At 48.9% G+C, this 9240-nt stretch overlaps 1 pseudogene; it reads right to left on the reverse strand.

Annotated features, from left to right (window-relative positions):
• Positions 1-4281: 4281 nt before the first annotated feature.
• On the reverse strand, positions 4282-9014 carry LOC118650678 (annotated as a pseudogene).
• Between the last annotated feature and the right edge of the window lie 226 nt (positions 9015-9240).

Here is a 9240-nt window from a genome sequence, read left to right on the forward strand (position 1 = left end):
AACAAAGTGAACAACCAGGTACACTGCTGAAAGTTCTGCCCACTGGGAAGACTTCCCTTCACAACAACCTTCAGGGATGTCTCAGAAAAGGGCTATCGTACTGTGGCTGTTCACTTTTGGGCGGTGCCTGATATCGTGAAGAACCATTTATAAACCTGCTTCTCCTCTTCCTCTGTCACTGACTATAGGAAATCCTCCTGAGGCTATAGGTGTACGGTATGTTGGGAGAGAGGGGCCCTGGGCATTTGGGCTACTTCTTCAAGTAACTTAATTGTGCCTTCAGGGCCTACTTGGCGCCATCTTGTATATACCACATACATTTGATGACGGAGTGCTGCTGTGCATGCCCAACTTTATGGCGCGGTGGGTCAAATAACACCCTGTTCATGATGGAGAGCTCAGGTCACATAGAAACTTGGTGACCTGAGCTCTCCATGGTGGCCTATGGTTAAGCATTCAGTCTCTACTAAGACCCAGTTAGTAGGCCAAGAGCTGTTTCTCAAAATAAGTGTTTTGTAGTTATCTGCAAAGGATAGTAGGGGGCTTTGCTCCAAAATTCTAAGGGCGTGGACTGTGATTCACTGATAGGGGCCTGCCGAAGGCTCCAAATAGCATCTCACTCTGCCACAGCTATTTCAAGCACCATTGAATCTTCTGAATCATGTGGCCCAAGCAGCAAAGCAACTTGCACAGCACCCTGACCTGTTGCAGAGCCTTCTCTTGTTCTGGGACCCACCCTAAACTAGCAGCTTTTCGGGTCACTTGGTAAATAGGCCAAAGTAGCATACCCATATGAGGAATATGTTCCCTCCAAAATTCAAAGAGGCCCGGTAAGGTGTTATGTCTCTTTTTTGGTTGTAGGAGGGGCCAGAGGCAACAACTTATCCTTCACTTTAGAAGGAATATCTTAGCATGCCCCCACATCACTGGTTTCTAGCCATAAAATTTGGCTATTTGGCTAGGTCAGCTTTAATAGAGGGTGTTGGCCCCCCATAGCCAGGGTGTCTTTCCTGGAATCCAATGCATGGCAATGGGCCTACAGGCACCCTCTGGTGCCACAACAGAAGCACCCCTCCCAACCCCCCCATGGAATCTGAAAGAGTTGGGGGCATGCCTGAGGGCTACTGAGCACATCTTAAGCAGAACAAAGGAGTACACATTGAGCAAGAAACAGAGAAAGGTATTCCCACACAAGGTGATAAGCTCAGCACACACTGTGTGGGCTTTTTATCCCAGGTCCACGGTCCATTCCTACATGGCTGAGCAGGAGTGAAAGACTGGACATTAGCCTGCCTTTTCCAGCACAAGTTTTCCAACAGGTAATCCAAGATCCCTGTGAACTAAATTATGACATAGGGCTGCATAGTTGATACACCTGAGGTAGGCTAGTGACAGTGTATTCCTCGCCTTGCCAGCTGAAAGCAAACTACTTCTGATGGTTCTTATTGACAGGGATGGAGAAAAAGGCATTTGTGAGATCAATAGCTGCATGCCATGTACTAAAGGACTTGTGAATTTGCTCAAGTAATGAAACAACATCTGGCATAGCAGCTGCAATTGGAGTCACCTCCTGGTTAAGTTTACAATAATCCACTGTCATTCTCCAAGATCCATCTGTCTTCTACACAGGCCAAATAGGTGAGTTGAGTGGGTGTCACTGGAAAAAGACCAGATTATCCTATGAGATTACTCTCCATAGAACTTCTTTATTTACAAAAATATGCTTTTATTGATTTCAGTGAGGAAAGTAGAAGGAGAGAGAGATAAAAACATTAATTATGAGAATCATTAATCAGCTGTCTCCTGCATGCCCCAAACTGGATATTGAGCCCACAACCCAACCTGGGCATGTGTCCTGACTGGGAATCCAACCCTGACCTCCTGGTTCATTGGTCGATGCTCAACCACTGAGCCACGCCAGCCGGGCCCAAGTTTCACTCTCACATCAATGTTTCTCTCTCTAACCCTTTCCCTTCCTCTCGCTCTCTAAAAATCAATTAAAAATCTTTAAAAAATTAATCTACATACCATAACATTTATGCCTTTCCTTTTTACCTTTTAAATTATGTTTTGCTTGTTTTTAACCAACAGGATATTTAGACATTTAATGTAGTCACATGTATCAGTATTTCTCTTTAGGCTTACTGTTTCTTTGTTGTACACTGTTTAAGAAGTCTTTTCCTATCCTACCTGGGATCCAACCCGAAATCCAGGCATGTGCCCTGACGGGGAATCGAACTGGTAACCTTTTGGTGCTCTGGGCTCATTGGATTCTTATAATAACACTGCAAAGTGCTGTTGTTACTTTTATTTTACAGATGGGAAGTGATGCTTGTAGGAGTTAAGTAACTCACTCAAGGTTATACAGCTACTGAGGGACAGCTGATGGAGAGGGGTTATTAGTTTAGACTGACCAGTGGCCCAGGAGAGGACTGCATTTTTGGCCTTCCAAGGAAGCTGCCCGTCTTCACAGGGTACAAGCTATTCCAATAATGCTTATAAAGCAATCCTTCCGGACCCTGACATGCCTCTCTCTCTCCCTCTTTCTCTCTTTCTCCATAATTTCTGTGAAGGTTTTCTCCTTTGCCCTTCCTATGCACCCCACCCTGAAATCCAGACTCTTCTCATAGCTTCACAAATCAGCTCTGGGATGGATGCAGAGGCTCTTGTTTCCATGGTGATGTGGAGAGGCTGGTACACCACACACCAAGTGTAGGCGATGCAAAGAACTGGCCAAGCATCCAAAGGTGTCGGCAGTGGCCAGGCTCCAGGAAAAGAGATCGATGAGAAAGCCAAGTCTGAGTGACTGGACTTCCCTCAAGCTCCAGAGGAACCTCCACCCCCACCACGCCCCCTGCCCTCCCCAAACTCCTAATTTGGGAGTAGAAGATAGGAACCCTAGACGGAGAGGGCTCCAAAGCAGAAGCTACTGCCCCTGACTAGTTTAAAGACAAAGCCTAATCTTGACAGGAAAGACTGCCCAGTGGGGGGCTGCCCCCTTCCCTGGCCCCCTGCCTTGCCTCCTTCTCTCCGCTGCTCTGACCTCATTCTTGGGCCACCTGGCTCTCCGCCAGGGCGCTGGAGGGGAGCAGGGAGCCGGCAGGGGGCAGAGTCTCCCTCATTCAAAGCTTCTGCAGATTCCTTCCTCAGCTCCTGCCACCCCTGCTTTCCCCAGGATTATTTTCAGCTGACAGGCTGCAAAGGCGCAGTAGGTGGATCTCAGGACAGGATTTGGGTTCTGGCAGCGGCTGTGAGTCTCTGAACTTTTGGTCTAACGCGTGATGAGCCCCAGTGAGGTGAGAGGTATTTAGGGCCACAGAATGAGGGGCTAATGCAAAGGACACTTAACTTTTCCTGGCAAAGGTTTCTTCTGAGGTTTTTTTGTTTGTTTGTTTGTTTGTTTTTGCTCCGTTGAAAACATTAAAATACCCTAATCACAAGGAGGAGTCTTAGTCATCCATTCAATAACTATTTATTGAATATCAATGATTATATTCATAGGTGGCTGCATCCAATAAAAAACCAGTGTTTACACATTTCTTGATGGTTCTTTTTAAAAAAAAATATGTATATATTTATTGATTTCAGAGAGGAAGGGAAAGGGAGAGAGAGATAGAAACATTAATGATGAGAGAATCATTGATTGTCGGCCTCCTGCATGCCCCACACCGGGGATTGAGTCCGCAACCCGAACATATGCCCTGATTGGGAATTGAAATGTGACCTCCTGGTTCATAGGTTGATGCTCAACCACTGAGCGACACCAGCCAGGCTACGGTTCTTAACCTTAATAGTCCTTTTTTGAGGGGAGGGAAGTTACATACCCTTTGAAATTGTGATAGCAAATACAGACTCTCTTCCAAAATGAATGCAAATCTACAAACATTTTTCTTTTTCAACTTGTTTTCCTTTTAATGATAGCATAGGGAAAAGAACACTGCAGGGAGCAAGGCTGGGCGGCCATGGGCCTTGGGGCATTCCGGAGAGGAGGGGGTTGAGATGGGAGGCCCAGGGGCTGTTAGTGCCTAGTGCGGAGACAGGAGAGGAAGCTGGGAGAGGCCCAGGACAGGAAATGCCTTTGGGGGTGGGTGCCTGAGTCAGCACTAGCATGTTGGGTAGGCATGGATGGTTTCTTTACCATCCATGGGCCTTTTTTTTTTTTTTCAATTTCTTTATTGGTTAAGGTATTACAGATGTGTCCTCATTTCCCATTAACCCCCAACCTTCCCGCCCCCCCCCCCCCATGGGCCTTCTTTAGTCTGTGGAGCCTTTATAAAGGGCTTATTCCTCATTCCTCAGGAGCTCCATCCCCGGGTATTGAAAAGGGGGTCCCTACTGGCTGGAACAGTGCTGTAGGGGGTTAGAGAGCTCAGCTGCCTGGAGAGCAAAGATCCTTCCTGGACCAGGGGACTGCGGGGAGCCGAAAGCTGCTGGGCCCTGCCAGGGGGGAGAAAGGGGTCTTCTCGCTGTGGGTAGGTTGCCCCCTCCTCTTCCAGGTCAGGGTGTTCACTGGTGCTGGGGAGTCCACAGCTCACTTCGCCAGGCACCAGGGGCTCAGCTGCAGACCCAGAGCCGCTCCACTGGGCCTTCTTTAGTTTATTGACGATTCTCTGTCGCCTCCTTAGGTGGTAAGTGACAGCCTTTACTCAGGCTGGGATGCCCCCAGGTCCCTGCATTCCTGCCAAATATGATCTCCTTCTCTTCGGAAAAGCTTCTCAGGGGGTGGCAGCCCCTCAGGGGGGTGCACTCCAGGCTGGGAACAACCAGTGGCTCTCAGAGGGATGGGATGTACTGTCCTGCCATCCAGGTGGAGCTGGGACTTTGACTAAGGTTCTCCCAGAAGATGTCTCCATAATGCTGGGGTGTCAGCCTGAGGCTCTGGGAAGGCAAGCTCGGGGGTGAAGATCGGCTGACCCCCTGGAACACCTCCAAACATTTTCCTCTTCTTTTCTTATCCTCATTCGAGGATATTTATTCCATTGATTTTTAGAGAGTAGAAGGAAGGGAGGAAGGGGGGAGAGAGAGGGGGAAAGAGAGAAATGAGAGAGACACATGGATTGGTTGCCTCCCGCACGCACCCTGAGTGGGGCTAGGAACCAAACCCATAACCAAGGTACATGCCCTTGACCAGGAATTGAACCTGAGACCCTTCAGTCCTCAGGCCAATGCTCTAACTACTTAGAAAACTGGCCAGGGCTACAAGCATTTTCATAAGATTTTGGGAGCCTTATGAACCCCTGGATGTAGCTCATCCATGGGCTCCAGGGCATAAACTCCTGGTCTATTATGGGCCCTCTGCTGGGCACTGAGGATTCAATAGTAAATTAGATAAACCTGACTGACCTTGACAGGTGAATGGAAGACACAGACTAGTGAAGAGATGCTTAAAGTAAGTGGAGAAATCCAGGTGCAGGGAGACTCGCCTACCTAGATCAGGGGCCTATGGAAGGCTTCCTAGAATAAGTGATAGGTAAGCTGAAGGAGGAATAGGAGCTTGCCAGGCAAAGACCTGAGGAAGAACACGTTGAGCAGTGAGAAAAGCACAAGTAAAGGCCCCGAGGAGAGAGAACAGCAAACCGGTGTGGCTGGCTCAGAGGGACCAGGAGGAGGGCTGCTGAGAGAGGATGGGAAAGCTAAGTGCCATCTGAAGGCCCCGGGAGGCACGAGAACAAGGAGGCAGCTGCTGTCCTCAAGGACTCAGACAAGAAAGCCAGTGGTTATGCAGTGTCAGGTCCGATCAAATAATTGAATGGATACCCCCTCCCCTGGAAACTGACCTTTAGGCCACTTCACAATGGACGTTCCACTTGCTTAGACCACATTCCACTTGCTAAGACCATTACTCTCCCCTCCGGAGTTTCCCAGAATCTGGACCTGCACAGAGAATGCTCTGCCCAGAAAAAGCCTGTCTAGAGTCCTTTAAAAACCTCTGACTCCCCATCTTTGGGTGCTGGCGCCATTTTGGGGCTCAGACCATCTGGTATCCAGATGACCTAATAAATTCATAATTCCTCACCCCGTTTGGCCTCGAGCGTTCCTCCTTCGGCGACCCTAACATGCAGTGGAAGTGTAAGTTAGACGTTGGAAATGAGCATAAGGTGGTATGGGAGCATGTGGGAGGAGCTTTAAACTCAGTCTTGGGGATCAGGCCCAGGGCCCAGGAAATGAGACTCATTGATACATTCAGTGTATCCAGAATACCGAACCTCTGAAACCACTGAGAAGGGGAGGAAGGAACCACCAGTGCACTTTGATTTGCCTGCGCCTCCCATTAGGAACATCCTTTACTGCGGAGGTGAGGAGGGCTGCGCAGCAGTGAGCTCAGCTGTGCCTACTTTTATTTTTTTTAATTGATTTAAGAGAGAGGAAGGGAGAGATAGAAACATCAATAATGAGAGAGACTCGTTGATTGGCTGCCTCCTGTATGCTCCCTACTGGACACTGAGCCCACAACCTAGGCATGTGCCCTGACCGGGAATTGAACCAACATCTCCTGGTTCATGGGTCGACTCTCCACCACTGCACCATACTAGCTGGGCAGTTCTACCTACTTTTTAAGGGCTGTGGCCAGAGGTGGCCTTGGCTAGAAAAGTCGGGGAGGAAAAGTGGCTTGGTCCCTGGCTCCCCCTGTGGGCCTAGGGGTGGAACTGGGAGAGCACGGACGAGGCAGGGAAGCAGATGTTGCAATGATTTATTGCCAGTGATTTACATGCCAGGCACTGTCCTAAATACTTAGCAAATATTAATCCATAACACTCCTAGGAGCAAGGTATGGTCATCTTCCTACAGGTGGAGCAAATGCGGCCCACAGCAGTGAAGTAACTTGGCAAGATCAAACAGCCACCATCTGAACCCAGGCAGTCTGGTTCCGGAGTCTGGGCTCCACCACTAAAAGATGCTGCCTCTTGAGAGCAAAGCCAAGGGTAAAGAATTAAACCTGGGCCTCCCACACAAGGCAGATGCCGAATTCTACCATCCACTGCCTGGGACACTGATAAAATACAAGGAACACCACTAGGTGGGAGGTACCAGGGCGGTGGGAGGAGCCACAGGAAAGGATGAGGGCTTGCACCTGGGGGAGCTCCAGAGACCAAGGCCTAGGGATCCTGGACGGGAGAGGGGCAGTTAGTTAAGAGTAAGGTCAAGGTCTGCGAGACCCAGCCCCTCCACTCTGGCCAGTGTCATCTCTTGCCATTCTCCACTCACAATTTTCTAGTCACACTGTTCTTTCTTCCCCCAGGGTCTTCTTGTCTTCTTACTTGCTGTTGCCTTTTTGAACGCCCGCACACACGCACACGTGCGCGCGCGCACGCGCACACACACACACACACACACACACACACACACACACTTTTTCCAGGCTGACCTGTACTCATCCTTTAAATCTCTGTCTGAGTGGGTTCTTCAGAGAGGCCCTCTTGAATCCAATCTCAATTAGATCCCTGTTATTCTCACATTAGTGCCCTATTATTTTCCTTTATAATGATATCATCATTTGAAATTACATATTCAATTGTATTTATTTATTTAATGCCTGGCTCTCCCACTAGACTGTATGCACCTGAGGGCAAGGACCCCATCTTAGTCTCCACTGTAACCCTTGTTCCCAGGCATAGTGCTGGGCACGTAGAGATACGCCATAACATTTTGCTAAATGAGTATATAAATTTAGAGGGATCTCAGAGGTCTACTTGTCCAATGCTTCTTCCCCTCTCCCATATGCTCAGAGGAGGTCATATACCTCCTCCTGGAATGCTCCCAGTGGCAGAGAATGCATTACCTCACCAAGAGGCCCATCCCACTTTTGAAGAGATTTAATAGTTAGAAAGTTCTTTCTCACCAAAGAGAACTCTGATGCCCCGTTATTTCTTGGTCCTAGTTTGGTCCTCTGGAGCTATGTGCAATCGAGATAGTCCTTACATAGTTGCAGACAGCCATCAAGCTCGCCTCCCCTGCCCTCAAGCCTTCTCTCTGCTTTGGAAGGCTGGGTTCCTGAGCCATTCTCCACCCTGGTCCCCTCAAGAAACATGCCTTTTTGGTCAGCACCCAGCATGTAGCCTTGATTATGATTTATGATCATCCCCCCTGAGTCACTCCACAAACTGGAGTATAGGTCCAGCAGGGTGAGGGGGGAAAGGGAGGAGAAAGTAAGGAAAGAAAGCCGTTTCTTTTTCTCCAATGTAACTGGAGAGTGTATTTCTCCAGGAAATGATATTTTTTAAAAATATATTTTATTGATTTTTTTACAAAGAGGAAGGGAAAGGGGTAGAGAGTTAGAAACTTCGATGAGAGAGAAACATCGATCAGCTGCCTCCTGCACACTCCCTACTGGGAATGCGCCCGCAACCAACGTACATGCCCCTGACCGGAATCAAACCTGGGACCCTTGATTCCGCAGGCTGATGCTCTATCCACTGAGCCAAACCGGTCAGGGCGAGGAAATGATATTATTAATGATGACTGGGGCCCGAGGCTAGTCCTGAACGAGATGTACCACTGTCAGCTGCATTCTGGGTCAAGTGGCCTTTCTGGACCCATTTAATACCTTTTCTCTGGGAAAAATGTGTTTGGGTTTCAAACCACCAAGTTATATATAAACCCTTTAGATAACCAGCTTACAAATTGGGAGCTGCTTCTACAGAAGTATTTAGGTAACACCGAGTGGGAGAGTGAAGGGATGAGAACAGAGTGGGCTTTCTGAGAAAAGTTTCCAAGAGGTTTTAGTAGCAGAGATGGGGAAAGTGATAAGGCACACAGGCACTCGAGTCAGACAGACCTGGGTTCAGTTCCCAGGTCAGTGCTGCGGGCGGCGAGGCCTGCTGGCTTGACCTCACTTCCCCTCAGATTCCCCTCTCTAGTAAGCGAAGACTTTTACTCACAGCGTTGGAGGGGGCATTGAAGAGATTGTTTGTATTGCCTTCAACATAGTGCCTGGCACTAAGTGCTGATGAATGGCAGGCATCATGCTTTCCAAATCGGGTCTTTTCTCCTTGACACGAGGTGGCAGGATCCATGACTACTGAAGAGCCACATTCGGCTGGGCTGGTTAGAGCCGTCCTTGGCCTTCCCTACAGAGGCATTTCAAAGGGTGGGGATGCAAACGGGGCTGTGTCCCCAGCGACAGGTGCTTCAGCACTCTGTTTCTGTAGAGGCGTGTGTCTGCGTGGGTCCTGTGTGGTTCTGGTGATGGTGCGCGTTCATGTGACAACGTAAGCCAAGGGTCAGCCTGTCAGTGGGATT

Source organism: Myotis myotis, unplaced genomic scaffold (genome assembly GCF_014108235.1).
Source record: "Myotis myotis isolate mMyoMyo1 unplaced genomic scaffold, mMyoMyo1.p scaffold_m19_p_3, whole genome shotgun sequence".
NCBI classification, from domain to species: Eukaryota; Metazoa; Chordata; class Mammalia; order Chiroptera; family Vespertilionidae; genus Myotis; species Myotis myotis.